This window comes from Anomaloglossus baeobatrachus, chromosome 3, assembly GCF_048569485.1.
Source record: "Anomaloglossus baeobatrachus isolate aAnoBae1 chromosome 3, aAnoBae1.hap1, whole genome shotgun sequence".
Lineage (NCBI taxonomy): Eukaryota > Metazoa > Chordata > Amphibia > Anura > Aromobatidae > Anomaloglossus > Anomaloglossus baeobatrachus.
This window is the reverse complement of record NC_134355.1, coordinates 104,089,885-104,106,543: the sequence shown is the minus strand read 5'-3', so window position 1 is coordinate 104,106,543 and position 16,659 is coordinate 104,089,885.

Sequence of the window (16,659 nt, the reverse complement as noted above, 5' to 3'; positions counted from 1 at the left end):
ACTCCGAGTTTGTTCAATTAATAACCACCCTTTGTTTCCTATCACTGAGCCAGTTCTTAACCCAGTAACACATATTTTCCCCTATTCCCATTAATCTCATTTTATGTATCAACCTTTTGTGTGTCACTGTATCAAATGCCTTTGAAAAATCCATATAGACATCATCCAGTGCATTTACCTGGTCTAGTCTGAAACTTACGTCCTCTTCAAGAGGATCTAGATCAGTGCAATTACAGAGATACCAAACATGTATAGTTTTTCTGTATTATTATTGTGGTGAAAAAAAATGTGGAAATTTGTAAGAAAAAATAATTTCACTTATTCACTAATTTCACTGTCAATGGCGCTATATGAGGCTTGTGCTTTGCTTGATGAGCTGATATTTTTATCAATACCATTTTGTGGTATGATCACGTATTCCATTTTTTGTGCTGTTGTGACAAACCCCTTCCCCCCAAAAAGCTTAACATTTTGATATTTATTCTCTTTACCACCTTAAACAATTGGGTTACTTCATAATAGATTTTGATAGATCAGACTTTTATGGACACAGTAATACCACATGTTTATTTATTTTTTATTTTGAAGGGGGGAAAAGAGATGATTTGAATTTCTACTTTTATTTTACTTTTTTCCTGTCATTGAGAAAATATCTCTTTACTTTTACTTTATTTTTTTTTAGTCCCATTAGGGGACTTAAACCTGTGAACCTGTCACTTGTATTATAAACTGTGTTGCAATAATATTGCTATATACAGTAAAAATTGTAGTGTTTTATGAAGCTCAGCTACACATTGATCTTTACAGACGTACCACAACCAAGGGTGTGACTGTAATAACTGCAGGGGTTGTAAACGCACCTGGGTCCTGTATCCTAAGAGGTCCAAAAGGTTCCACTAGCTCATATCAATAGACCATTACTATTAAAGACCTACAATATTTTTTACTTTGTTGGAGCTTTTGCTTTGGGGCATACAGACTTCAAGTAATGCCAATGGCTATTTTGGCAGGCAGCAGACCATTGCTGTCATAACCCTCCAGCAACCACGTCACTGGCAGGTGATGGGAGCAAGGAATACGCCCATTTGTTTTTACACAAAATGCATATGGTGATGTTCTCAAAATCATGCAGTAAATATTGGTGGAGATAAGCTTGTCTCATGGCTAAGAGAATACATAATATGCAATATATACTGCTCAAAAAAATAAAGGGAACACTAAAATACCATTGAGCAGTATATAGCAAAGACTATTGTGATTTTTATTGTGTGAATGATTTAGAAGTATGACCTCTGTGAAGTGGTGTAAGTAACATATAGGGTCACAAATAAGGATGAGCGGACCTGTGGAAGTTCGAGTTTACTGGTTGAGTTAATAGTTCGGTTTGAACCAAATGTGATCCTCGACCTCAAACGACATATAAGTCAGTGGAGATCCAAACTTTGGTGCTGTAAAATGGCTGTAAAATGGTCATAGTAAGGGTTAAGGGGCTGCAAAATGAAACAAAATGGGGGCAATTGACCTACAAACAAATGTGGATAGGGAATAAATGAAAAAAAAAATAATGAAAAAATAAATGAACAAAATAAATGAAAAAATAAATGAAAAAAAAGTTTTAATAACCAGTGCAGGTAAAGCAGACAACTGTGGGTTGCAATCCTCATCTGTCTGCTTTACCTTGGTTGGTTAAAGTTTATTTGAAAAAACACTCCCCAACGCTCCATCATTCACCAATTTATTGAATAAAAAAAATGTAATCTAATTTGGGAATAAAGACCCCCTACACTCCCTCATTCACCAATTTATTAAATAAATTTAGGAGTGTGAGAAATTCTTGGCCTGCAATTGACCAGCAGTGACTTATGGAGCCTCATTCTGAGAACGTTCTCAGAACAAAGCTCCATAGGAATCAATTCATATGCATCATTGCATATTACACCACTGAATTATGGTGCAACTTCCAGAATTTCTTTGTAGTTAATAAATTGAAGAATGAGGGAGTTTATTCCCCCATTGGGTTACGGTGCAATTTTAGGGATTTTGTTTTTTATTTAATAAGTTTGTGAACAAGGGAGTGTGGGGGTAGTGTTTATTCAAACAAACCTTTTTAATTGTACACTTACCAGGCTAGAAATGGGGGTGTCTGATACATGCCTATCCCTTACTAACCCCTGGGCTTAATGTAAGCTGTCAATTGGGAAAAGCCAGGCAAAGCATTGGAATTGGCACATTTATTGTGATGCAACACTTCTGGGGCAGCTGTGGGCTGCTATTTATATGCTGAAAAGGGCCAAATAATCATGGGTATTCCTAGCATAATCATTTTGGTTCCCAGCTATCTGCTTTACCTTGGCAGGTAATCAAAAATATGAGGGGGACACCATGCTGTTTTTTGATTATTAATTTAAATAATTCTACAAAAAAAGCATGGGATCCCATTTATTTTTGCTTCTTTTTTTGTGTATTGGGTATACGCAATGTAAAAATGTGAATGTTTTTTTAGGTAGCAATGCCACAAAAATTGCCATTTTCCTTTTTCTACACTGAAAAAATAACATCTTCACTGTGGGATATCTTCCTATTCAGACCAATTGGTGGCTTCTGAAGCTTTTTTCACTATGTATTTGGGAGCAGAATAAGAATCAAAAGCTCTGGATGAAATTTGTGAAATTAGCAGCATTGCTACAAAGTCATAAATGTATTAATCCTAACCCAGTATTAATAACTCCCCTCCTGCCTCATTGACTCTAAAAAAATATTAGCAACATTATGAGTGATTAAAAAACTTAGGCCATGATTCATCAAAGCGATAACACCAGATTTCTGTCACAAATTGCTATGAAAAGGTGGAACATGTTTGACAATGAGAAGTTATGCAAAAGGTTTGTAACTTTTGATGTTTCTTGCCAGTTTCATTTAGTTCTGCCAAAATGGGTGAGGCTGGAATGGAAGGGCGTGAGGAAGGGAAGTGTGACATCACAACATATTTTATTCATTACGAGCTGTGACATGCAATATGCCAGAAATCTTACTCCAGTCATTGGCTGGAGTAAGATTTTTGGCAATTTGGATGGAGGCTCATGCCACTTTTGAGATGTGAACAACATTGGTCTGGATGATGAGGCATGCTGGAGTCAGATGTTCTGGATTCATATCTCTTAATAAATTCAGAGAGTATAACAAGAGGTATGTGCCTCACCACTAATGTTACTTTAGTCAGAGACTGGAGTAAGATACACCACATCTCATCATGAAATAGATGTTCTGTGGCATCATGCCCCTATCCCACCCAGCTTCACCCATTTTGGCAGAACAGAGCAAAACTGTCATGAAAACACCAAAAGATGCAACATTTTTGCGCTACTGAGCAATGTAAAAAAGGTGTGACTTTTCACAGAGATTTATGCCACAATTTCTGGTGTAATCACTTGGATGAATTAGGGCTGTGGTGTTAGGATTCTTATTGGTTATGTTTAATCAATAACTCTGGGCTGAATGTAATGCTGGAAACTATTGATAACTGTGGTAATGTTGTGGCTTCTGAAATTTTGATGTGAAAATTACAGCTGTACACTGTAAATATTATGGCTGAATTCAGCCTAACATGGTAGAGTGAATATAGCTGTATATTATGCCTTTTTTCAAAAAATTTGTAACACCTGCACCTGTTAAACATTTAAAGGGAATCTGTCAGCAGGTTTTTGCTACCTCATGAGACAACAGCATAATGTGGGCAAAGAGATTCTGAATCCAATGATGCATCAATTAGATTACTGGGTGCAGCTGTACTAATGCAATCAGAATGTTTAGATTCAGCCATGTAGCAGAGCTGAGAAAGCTGTTCTGCCCACACCAGGATTTCAAAAGAGATTGTACATTAATAGTAAAGTGTCAATCAGAGGAGGGGGTGTGCCGGACTGCCATCCTTGTGACATTGTAGTCCAAGCGGTGATAAGGGTCCTGCTGCTTAAAAAAGAATAGCAAATAAAAAACAAATTAGACTTTGACAAGACTGGCTTCCCTGAACTGTATGTTTTAACTCCTTGCAGCATGCTGACTTCAGCTTACATAGCAAAAACTTGCTGACAGATTCCATTTAAATCCAGCTGTCAATCTCAGGCAGTGTGTCATTCCCTGACCCCATCCATGACTCCTTGATGTAATCACAGGGTGCCGATGGGTTTTCATGACAGCTGAGGGTCAGCTGATGAGCTCTGGCACTGTCATGACATAGCTCCTGTGAATGCTGGCTGAGTGCCGACATTCACAGGAGGTCAGCATTTCTGCTGTACACAGTGGTGCTGTAGCTATAGCCCTGCTCTGTACAGCAAAAGTGATTGAAATACTGTATATCGGCTTCAAGTTCCCTAAGGGGACTGGTAAAAACAATAAAAAGTGTAAAAAAAAGTTTTAAAAAAACCCCACAAGTTGTCATCACCCTTTTTTGCCCCATTGGATATAAAACAATAAAAAAAATGTACATAGTATCAACGCATTCAGAAATACCCAATCTATCAAAATATAAAATAAATTAATCTGATTGGTAAACATTATAACGAGACAAAAAATCCTATCTCCAGAATAATGCTGTGGAATTAATGCCACTATATAAGTGAATAAATATTATTATTATTATTATTATTATTATTAATAATAATAATAATAATAATAATGATAATAATAATAATAATGTTTTTTTGGTTGCCACAACATTACAATAAAATGCAATAACAGGTGACAAAAACAACACATCTACGCAAACATGGTATAATTAAAAATGTCAGCTCAGAACACAAAAAAAGACATCGCACAGCTTCAGATCCTGAAAAATGAGGACGTTAGGGGTATCACAAAATGGAGACAAAAACAAAATATTTTTTTTTTACATCTTGGAGGGTTTTTTTACCACTTAAATAAAAAAAAATAACTCCACATATTTGGTATCTATGTACACTTACTGCCCTGGGGAATCATACTGCTAGGTCAGTTTTGCCATATAGTGAACATGGTAAATAAAAAAAAAAAAGAATAAAAAAATATTATGGAATTGCACCTTTTTTTGCAATTTCACCTCACTTGGAATTTTTTTCCCATTTTCCAGTTCCATTTGTGGCAGACTGAATCGCGTCATTTAAAAGTGCAACTCATCCTGCAAAAAAACAAGCCCTCCTATGGCTATATTGATGGGAAAAAAAAATTAAAATTGCCGGGTTGTGAAGGGGTTAAATTAACAATAGTGGTTGTAACATTTAAAGTAAGAACTACGTAGTTTTGATTTTGAAGACGCCACTTCTAAAAAGTTATTGCTACCCAGCTAAATATATGTGTGCATTCCTTTCATCTCATGAGCAATTTTGTAAGAAAAGTGATTAATCTACGACATCGTTACTTGAGCATAAAGACATTTTTTATAAATACAAAATGTAAGCAGAGAAAGTACAGCTAATATAGTCCAGCATCTTTGATGATGGTTATGCTGCACTAGAAACAAATTATGGTGTTCAGAAAGTTTGAAGGACTGAGATGAAATGCATCATACGCAACAGCAAATTTGCCTGTCAAGTTTTTTTTTATTACTACTTGTTTCCATTTATTTTGTTCTAAATCTCATATTTGTGACGCTTTTGCCTTCCAACAGGATATTCCAGATCAGAGCGTACTGATTTACAACTTCAATCAACAACTGACAATTGCAATCCCTGATAAGTGAGAGCTGCTCCATAACAGGTATTTCACATTTTCATAAGTCAAAACATATCACCCTAAAGTAAAGAGGTTCATTCACTCCAACCAATTTTCTGAAATCAGCCAATATCAAGACTTTTTAAATGCAAGTTCACTGACTGGAGGTAAGAAAGACCACATCGGCTGGCTGACTATATTCTCAGTTATTTTTTTCATGATCCTGCATTGTGTATTGTATTTCTTTATTTTTTTCTTTCTTTTATTCTTGTAATGTTTTATGAGTTGCAGTTAAATTTAAAGTAGGTCTGTCAGGACAAATTGACTGTTCAAACCATGCACAGATTATTGTAGTGGGTATAGCCCTAATAAATATTCTACCTTTAAAGCCCAATTCATCAAGGTGTTTGTGGCAGAATTCTAACAATGGAAATGAAGAAAGGGTTAATCTCCTGCGCCGCTACACAGTCCAGACGATGTAGATCAAATATGATTTATTGATCAATGCGTTTCAAATCCCTGAAAGGTTTTTTCATCAGAAGAAAGGGTTAATCTCCTGCGCCGTCACAAAGTCCAGACGATGCAGATCAAATATGATTTATTGGTCAACGCGTTTCAAAAACCTGAAAGGCTTTTTCATCAGAAGAAAGGGTTAATCTCCTGCGCCGTCACAAAGTCCAGACGATGTAGATCAAATATGATTTATCGATCAACGCGTTTCAAAAACCTGAAAGGCTTTTTTATCAGGTGAAAGGGTTAATCTCCTGCGCCGCCACACAATACAGACAATGTAGATCAAATATGATTTATTAGTCAACACGTTTCAAAGCCTTCAAAGGCTTTTTCATCAGGAGAATAGGTTAGTCACCTGCTCCACCACACAGTCCAGAAGATGTAAATCAAATATGATTTATTGGTCAACCCGTTTCAAAGCCCTCAAAGGCTTTTTCATCAGGAAAAAGGGTTAATCTCCTGCACCACCACACAGTCCAGACGATGTAGATCAAAAATAATTTATTGGTCAACGCGTTTCAAAGCCCTCAAGGTCTTCTTCATCAGGACAATCATATACAGATGTGATTGGCTTGATGAAGAAACCTTTGAGAGCTTTGAAACGCTTTGACCAATAAATCATATTTGATCTACATCGTCTGGACTGTGTGGCAGTGCAGGAGATTAACCCTTTCTTCATTTGCATTGTTTGATAGCCACGTGAGTTCTGCAGCAGCTTACAGGCATGTATGGTGGTTGTGACTTGCACAACCACATGAGTTGAGCCCCTCTGAGTTTTTTCTCTTTTAATTTCTAACTTGATAAGACCCTATTTGTGCGATTTCTCTTTACAGCTTCTATTTATTGGCAGAATTCTGGCATAAAACACCTTGAAATATTGTAAACATAATTTCCATATTTTGTACAAATTTGAACAAACATTTTTCTTTTCTTATGCCAGCCTCAACCAGCTTTTCCAAACTGAGGTGAACAGTGGTGGAGTGGGGTGTGGCAATGTCCGACGGGCAAAATAATCAAAATATACCTCACTAGTGAAGTAAGTTATGCCAGAACTGTACTCCACTCTCTGACAAAAGAAACATTTCTAGATAGATCGCATAAGAAGGGGTCAAATGCTTTGCTGTTGAGGTAAGGAACTATAAAGACGATTTAGTGACTTGATTTCTACATGTTTTTGAGAAATATTTGTCCTTTTTGAGGAAAAAAAATCACAATTAATAGAAACATTTCTGGCACAGGCGCATGGCAATTGTAGGATGCGTCTAATTCATAAATTAATTAGGCACATCTTATGCCAGTACTCCATTCATTCAGACTGGGGTACAACACACTAGTCATAATGAGGTCTTTATAATGTCCAAATGTCCTAAAATGTCTATTTCTATGTTTTTCTTTATTCAAATATGTTAATGAGGTGCTCAGAGCACCATTGGTGTGATTGAGCAGTTTACTCATTCCCCCGACTTACCTTTTTTGCATCTATCCCCATCCCCCTTTTCTTTGATTGACAGTTCTGGCATTACTGGAGCCAGAGGAGAACATGCCATATTTTTTGGTTTATAAGACGCACTGGATTTTAAAACACACCCCAAATTTAGGGAAGGAAAATAGGAAAAAATAATTTTTAATGTTAAAATAATGGTCCATCTTATAATCCTAGTGCATTTTATAATGTCTTGCCAGGGGGGGAACAGCGGTGGTGGAGAAGCAGCTCAGGAAAGTCACAGGAGGCAGCATCAGTGATGCTGCGGGCTCGGAGGAGAGAGTGTTGCGGCTCAGGAAGATCAGTGACCAGAGGGTTGGCAATATTGCTGGCTCAGGGGTGTCGTGGTGGCAGGCGCCATCGATCTACCGGTGGACTGTCAAGATTGATGAGATTTTCTTGAAGTCCATCACATCAATCGCGATTCAATGGAGCCCACAGCCCGCTGTCAGATAAATGGCGTCTGCCACATCGTCAACTCTCTGTCCTGTGACACTACTGAGCAGCTCCACTGCAGTGACACCCCCTCCTCCAAACCCTCTGTATCTCTGACCTTGCCTCTTGTGACCCCACTCTACCACCACCTCTCCAGTAAGCCATATCCGGATTATGAGATGCACCCCCATTTAATTCCCAGTTTTATAATCCAGAAAATATGGTAGATAGAAGGAAAACAAAAATGTAGAAGGCGAACAAAAATGCTTGGCAATGCCAAATGTCCCCCAAGCACCTTATTAAATAAATGAATTAAAAATATTTCAGGCAAGTGCAGCAATAGATGAGGACAATAAAGAGATGTTTCATTAGAGGTATGTCCTCTAGAAGGAATTATGTTTGGTTTGCACATTCATTTTTTGTTGACAGACTACCTCTAAAATAATGGACATTTTTTTGGTAACTTGATTCCAAGTAAACAACAAACGTTGATCAATTATAGACACTTTACTAATGTTTAGTTATGTGCTGAGTTCATTAGAAAATTTGAGTTGCATCAATTAAATTTAACCCCTTCAGCCCCCGGGCACTTTCCGTTTTTGCATTTTTGGTTTTTGCTCTCCTTCTTCCGAGAGGCGTAACTTTTTTAATTTTCCATCAATCTTGCCATATGAGGGCTTGTTTTTTGCGGGACGAGTTGTACTTTTAAATGAAACCATGAGTTTTACCATATAGTGTACTGGAAAACGGCAAAAAAATTCCAAGTGCGGAAAAATTGCAAAAAAAGTGTGATCGTACAATAGTTTTTGGGATATTTTATTCACTGTGTTTACTATATGGTAAAACTGAGGTATCTATGTGATGCCTCAGGTCGATGCGAGTTTGTAGACACCAAACATGTATAGGTTTACTTGTATCTAAGGGGTTAAAAAACATTCACAAGCTTGTCCAAAAAGCGTGGCGCACGTTTTGCGCCATTTTGCAAAAACCTGTAGCGTTCTCATTTTTCAGGATCCGAGGCTCAGTGATGGCTTATTTTTTGCGTCTCGACCTGACGGTACCATTTTTGCGCAGATGCTACGTTTTGATCGCCTGTTATTGCATTTTGCGCAAAATTTGCGGCGACCAAAAAACGTAATTTTGGCGTTTGGAATTTTTTTGCCGCTACGCCGTTTACTGATCAGATTCATTGATTTTATATTTTGATAGATCGGGCATTTCTGAACATGGCGATACCAAATATGTGTCTATTTTTTATTTTTTTTAACCCTTTAATTTTCAATGGGGTGAAAGGGGGGTGATTTGAACTTTTAGGTTTTTTTATTTTTTTTTAATTTTTTAAAACTTTTTTTTTTACTTTTTTTTTTATTTTACTAGACCCCTAGGGGGCTATAGCAATCAGTAATCCGATCGCTTTGCACTAGCTGCAGATCTCAGCTACAGAGCTGAGAACTGCAGATTTGCTGCTTCACTTTCAATGCCGGCTGTATGCCGGCATTGAGAGGAAGTGAGTCATGTTAGCTACAGGCGTCATCACATGACCCTGTGCTACCATGGCAACCGCCGAAAGTCACGTGATCATGTCACATGACTTCCGGTGGGGGCGGGGTAAGTCACTGTCATGGCGGCGCCCATATACATATCGCTGCCAGATTTTGGCAGCGAAATGTAAGGGGTTAATGGCCGCGGGTGGAAGCGATTCCACCGGCGGCTAGCAGGCACACATGTCAGCTGTTGATAACAGCTGATATGTGCGCGGATCGCGGCCGCCTGCCGGCGGCAGGGGGCGGGGCTTACCGGCACACGATCCATGACGTACCCAGTACGTCATGGGTCGTTAAGGGGTTAATATAAATTAGATCAAGTAGGAAGGGGTTAAAACAGAAGATAAAAGTCAATCTGAAGGCTGGCTGTTGTGGGGTTGGCAGGGGACCATAGTTGTGGGCAGAGGCGAGCCCCTGCTTCCAGGCAGTCTTTGGCTTCGGTGCTGCACTCCTGCCACCTCCACAGTGCAACCAGGGATACCGCAGCTTCTCCTCCTCAGGACAAATTCAGACACAAAGTCCAGGATAACGTTTAACACTTCTTTGCTGAATAACTCGCACAGTTTCTGTGGAAGACATCCACTGCGGGCACATAGCTTAAACGTTACAGGCAATTTACGGTTTGGTTTCATTTCACATTTTGCTGCCCACTGCTCCTTCCTGCACATTGCTCCAGCTACTATAGGACTGTCTATTTCCCCCAGCAACACCACAGTGGCAGTTAGTAAATTCATTTAGTCCCACATGGATCTATTCACGTTCCCTCCCACAGGGGTTTGATTCACCACCGGAGAAAGTTACTTCACTACTGTAGCTATGACGACTCGTTCACCCAGGTCTATGTTACCTCACGCCTAGACCAGTCCCATTGGAGTCAGTAGCTTCCTGGAAATTTCCTTAGACTCAAGGCCTACAACTTCAGCGTCAGTCTGTGACAATTTCTGCACCCGGCTACTGAAGAGATTCTTTTGTCCATTTGATCTAGATTTCCTGGGGTGACCCTAAGGGTCTGGCCAAATTACTCTGGGTTTCTCTAACTATACCTCCTCCCTGAGGTAAAGCTTCTTCTCTCTACTCACTCAGCAGTTTTTTGGCTGTTTTTGGCCATGTTTGCGGTAACGTCAGGGTTCAACCGAGTCCATGGTTTAGCCATGGACTCGATTGAACTTTGACTGTCACTGTGCAAATCTCGCATCGGTATCTACTGGCATGGTGCACACTCTCCTGACAGGAGTGGGTCAGCTGCATGTATTTCCATGCAGCTGAGGCGCTCCTGTCAGGAGAGTGTGTGCCATGCTAGGTGATTCGGAAGCGAGACTTGCAGGAGTCATACGCAAGTGGAATCATACCCTCACTATGAGCCTGCTTCTCGCTCTGTAGAGACGCTTGTCTGTCCAGAGCGATGAAGCAGAGCTGACAATGCTTTCCTTGCTTCTCACTCTGTATAGATGCTTGTCTGTACAGAACGGTGAAGCAGAGCTGACATTGCTCTCCCTGTGGACTACATTGGACTAAGGAATTTTTTATAATAAAGATGGAGTCTCTAAATTTTTTTGTTTTATTTCTAAAAAAAAATGTTTTTTATGTGTTGTGGTTGTTTTTCACTGTTTACTAGAAATTCATGGTGGCCATGTCTAATTTGGCACAACACCATGAATTTTGGGCTTAGTACCAGCTGAGAATACAAAGCTGGTATTAACCCCTATATTAGCCGCCACCGCCATCAGGGCCGCTGACGAGTCGGGTAAAGTGCCTGGAAATAGCACTAAGAAACAATGCGCCATTTTCAGGGGCGGCTGCGGTCTGCGGTTTTTAGTGTGGGGGGCCCAGAATACTTTGGCCCTATCATACTGAGAATCCCAGCACCCAGCTGCCTGGTGTTATTTGACTGGCAATCAAAATATGGCAGGAGCCCACTAGTGTTGAGCGAGTATGCTTGTCACTACTCGGTACTCGCACGAGTGTCACTGTGCTCGGGCTACTCGGCGGGGACCGAGTAATCTCGCGATACTTGTGCTGTACTCGTGGTCTTCATCCCTGCATGTTGGCGCTCTTTTGAGAGCCAGTTCTCATGCAGGGATTGGCTGGCAGACCACTGCAATGCCACAGCCCTGTTAGTTGTGGAATTGCAGTGATTGGCCGGCCCGCACAGCGTGACCAAGCCTTTAAACCGGCGGGCACTCTGTGCTCTGCACACAGCCATCCAGACAGTCAGTGCAGGGAGAGTGTTGCTGCTTCAGGGAAAGGTTTGCGGCCCTTTATAGTTATTTCCATAGCAGGGTGCAAACAGTGTGACCAGAAGTCCTTCTCAGGACTATTGTAGTTGTATACAGGCAGGCAGGGTATAGCCAGGTCGGAGTACAGGAGAAGAGTCCTTCTCAGGACTATTGTTGGTGTATACAGGCAGGGAGGGTATATAGCCATTCCTAGTGGTGACCGTATACCAGCCTTTATCATATCTGGGGCTGGTGTACACAGTCTAAAACAGTCCTGATAGTGTCAGACTTCTCAGTAATTGTCGCTCCTAAAAACCTGTTAGGTTCTTATTGCGTCCGTGCTTGCATTTAAAAAACGCACGTGTGTGGCAGTCGGTGGCAGCGTACAGGTGCACTTAATTGCGTTTTGCACAAACTAGTATATAATGCACAAGTCTAGTGAATAATACACGTCAGCAGTGTCTGATAGTGTCAAACTTCTCAGAAATTGTCGCTCCTAAAAACCCTGATGAATTGATCACACCAGTATAGGATCGTGAAACGTATGCGTCGGGGTCTTCTCCAGGGGGACCTCTCTACTGCTACTCACAGGCTGTGTGTGGACCATGGGTATGCCTTTCCTGTCTTAGGTCATTGCTGCCCATTACCTTTACTTGTTATGTCTGACCTGCTGGTCAGTGTGTCTGCAATCTGTTTTACATGATGCAATTGTTATATATACGTATATAATAATCAATTACCATCCGTGCTATGTGCATTATGGGATGTGTCTGACATATACTCAGTGTGGGGCAATTATTTTGTGCACATGCTATGACTTTTGCCCATCTCTCTGTATTGGCAGTTACTACACATCTGTCTCATTATGATTTTTTCATAGCACTCCATGTTTATATTGCCATCTCACAGTTGCCATTTGACACTGTATGTGTATGTTATACGTTTTTCATACACCACTTGTTATACACATGCCTCTGATTTTGCCGCTGATTCTCCTTTGTGCCAGTCCTTCCTGTATAATAAACATTGTTATTTTGCATTACACTCTGCTTGTCCTCCCTGTTTTTCATATATAACGCACAAGTCTAGTGAATAATACACGTCAGCAGTGTCTGATAGTGTCAAACCTCTCAGTAATTGTCGCTCATAAAAACCTGTTAGGTTCTTAGTGCGTCCGTGCTTGCATTTAAAAACCGCACGTGTGTGGCAGTCGGTGGCAGCGTACAGGTGCACTTAATTGCGTTTTGCACAAACTAGTATATAACGCAGAAGTCTAGTGAATAATACATGTCAGCACAGCATTGCAATATGCGCAAGGGCGTTGGCAACGAACAAGGAAGTGGACGTGATGGTGGTGCAGGCAGAGGCCGAGGTCGTGTGCAAGCTCTAATTTTGCCACAACAAAGGGCCACATCTACTCGCTCGCACGTCCTGTCCAAAATTCTTGAGGACCACAGCAGTACACCGCTCTTGAACCAAGACCAGTGTCAACAGGTTGTTAGTTGGATAGCAGATAATGCTTCCAGTCAGATTGGCACCATCACAAACACTCTGTCTTCCACACGGTCAAGTGTCAGTAGCCGTGATACTGCACCGCACATTTCAGAACCTGATCCTCCTTCCTACCACAAGGCCGAGTACACGTCCACGTACATTACTGATCCCACCCTTGGACACTCGGAAGAGCTGTTCACATTTCCATTCGCACATTCTGGCCTCTCACAAGCTCCTGTTGAAGTGGGTCATGAGGAGATCGTATGTACAGATGCCCAAATATTTGAGCAGCCACGTTCTCACGAAGTTGGCAACGTGTCTCAACAAGTGGTGGACGATGATGAGACACAATTGTCAGGAAGTCAGGAGGAGGAGCAGGGTGCGTAAGAGGAAGACGAAGTGGTGGATGATGCAGTAACTGACCCAACCAGGCAGGAGGATATACAGAGCGAGGACAGCAGTGCACAGGGGGAAGAAGGCGTAGCATCCCAACAGGCAGTAAGAAGCAGGGTGGTGGCCCCAGGCAGAAGTCAGGCAACCGTTCCCCAGAACAACAACATGACACAAGATGCCTGTACAAATGTTAGGTCTTCTCGAGTCTGGCAGTTTTTTAAGTTGGCTCCAGATGATTCTAAAAAGGCCATTTGCAACACCTGCCATGCCAGTGTCGCGGGCGGAGGAGGGGACGCCGCGCTCTCCCACTGCTCGGGTCCGGCTGCCGCTGCTGCCGCGGCCTGCTGCTGCTCGGTGGCTTGAGCGATGGGCCGGATCCCGGGGACTCTAGCGGCGCTCCTCGCCCGTGAGTGAAAAGGGGGTTTTGGGTGTGGGGATTGGTTATTGTCCGTGACGCCACCCACGGTTGTGGTGATTGAGTGTACACCACCGCTGCTCTGGCTGGGGATCCCGGGAATGATGGTATGGAGCAGCCAGTTGTTGTGTTGCCCCTCCGTGGGTAGGGGTTGGTGATCCCGGGGCCCAGTGATGGGGTGTTTGAATGGTGGGCAGGCGGGTAGAGGACCTGTGGAGGTGCAGGGGCGCAGGGGCAGCGCTGTGCCGCACGGCACGGAGGTACTCACTCAGCCAGTAAACACGACACAGTTCTCGGTAAACAAACGGCTGGTTGGACAGGTCCCTCGGACGGTTGCACTGTTGATATCCCCTGCAGGTGACGGTGACGGTCTTTTTCCTGCACCTATGTGTTGTTGTTTGGTTGCGATGGGTTCCCACCGGTAACCCGCTCCCCAGCCTGGATATGAACCGGAGGAGCTCCACTCTTGCCCGCAGGCGCTGGCCCTGGGAAACTGGTGCCTTGGCGGTGGTGGTGTCTCCCCTTTACGGTCGGACTGTTGCCTTCAATCGGGACTTAGTTGTTGAGAGACAGTCGTCCCCTTCACTGACGGATTTGGCAAATTATGGCGACTCCTAGCCTTGCCGGGATCAGAAAGGCCCCTTCCCTGGTGCTGACTAATCTTCGTATACCACTGCGGTACCGCCGGGTCACCACCCGTCCACGGTACTTTCGGCAACCTCCAATCAGTCTCACCTGCAGACGGTCACCGCCGTCTGCCAACCTTCCTGTCTCAGTCCGGGGCACACACCCGGACTAACTTCAGGCTTCTTGCTGTCACTTTCTCTTGCTCCTTTACCACTTCCTTCCACTTCACTGTTTACTCCTTCGCTTTCCTAGCTTAACTCCACTCTAGCCCTCAGCTAGACTTCAGCTCTCAAGCTCATCTGCCTGGTTTTCCCGCCTCCAGAGCTGTGAACTCCTCGGTGGGTGGAGCCAATCGCCTGGCCCACCCCCTGGTGTGGACACCAGCTCCTGGAGGAAGGCAACAAGGATTTTTGTTTGACTTCGGTGTGCCTGCAGGGAATGTGGGGTGCGTGTGGTGTTGTGACCTGTGACCCCTGGCTTGCCCAGGGCGTCACACCAGCATCAGCAGGGGTACCAAAGCTAGCAGCTTGACCACCACCAGCATGATCAGGCACATGGCAGCCAAGCACCCGACTTTGTGGGATGTACAACAGAGTCGAGGAGCAGTGATTGCTGATGTCACTGCTACGTCTTCGCTTGTTGTGCATGCGAGCCAATCCCCTGTCCATAATGCCCGCGAACAAGCTTCCTCTGGCCCTGCACCTGCAGTTGCCCACGCAGAAATAACACCATCATCAAGCACGTCCTTGCCCCAGCGCAGCGTTCAGTTATCCATTCAGCAAACCTTTGAACGCAGGCGCAAATACACTGCCAACGCCCCACATGCCACACTTCTAAATGCTAACATTTCGCGACTGCTTGCGCTGGAAATGTTGCCTTTTAGGCTGGTGGAGACAGAAGCATTCCGCGACCTGATGGCGGCAGCTGTCCCACGTTACTCGGTCCCCAGCCGCCACTATTTCTCCCAGTGTGCCGTCCCCGCATTGCATAACCACGTGTCACAAAACATCACACGTGCGCTGAACAACGCTGTTTCACCCAAAGTCCACCTAACCACAGACACGTGGACAAGTGCTTGTGGGCAAGGCCGCTACATCTCGTTGACGGCACACTGGATTAATATTGTGGAAGCTGGGACCCAGTCTGAGCGAGGGACGGAACACGTCCTTCCCACACCAAGGTTTGCAGGCCCTACCTCAGTCAGGGTTTCGCCCACACTCTACAGCTCCGGAATGTCATGCTCTTCAGCCTCCTCCTCCTCCTGCGCATCCTCATCCACTTTACCCTCCACACCAGTCCCAAGCTGGAAGCACTGCAGCACTGCCTCGGCGAAGCGGCAACAGGCTGGGCTGAAGCTAATCTGCATAGGTGACAAACCCCACAATGCAGAAGAGGTGTGGACAGCTCTAAAACAGCAGGCAGATCACTGGCTCACACCTCTGAACCTAAAGCCAGGAAAGGTCGTGTGTGACAATGGCCGGAACCTGGTGGCGGCTTTGAGGCGAGGCCAGCTGACACATGTTCCATGCGTGGCCCATGTGCTCAACCTCGTGGTTCAGCGGTTTCTAAAGTCATACCCAGAGCTGTCTGATCTGCTGGTAAAAGTTCGCCGCCTGTCTGCACATTTTCGAAAGTCACCTACTGCTTCAGCCGGCCTTGCCGGCTTTCAGCTTCGTTTGCATCTTCCGGCTCACAGATTGGTGTGTGATGTCCCCACGCATTTGAATTCAACTCTGCACATGTTGGTCAGGATATGTGAGCAGAAGAGGGCAGTTGTTGAGTACCTGCATCACCTAAGCCGTCGGGAAATGGGTCAAACTCCACACATAACACCTGAGGAGTGGAGATGAATGTCCG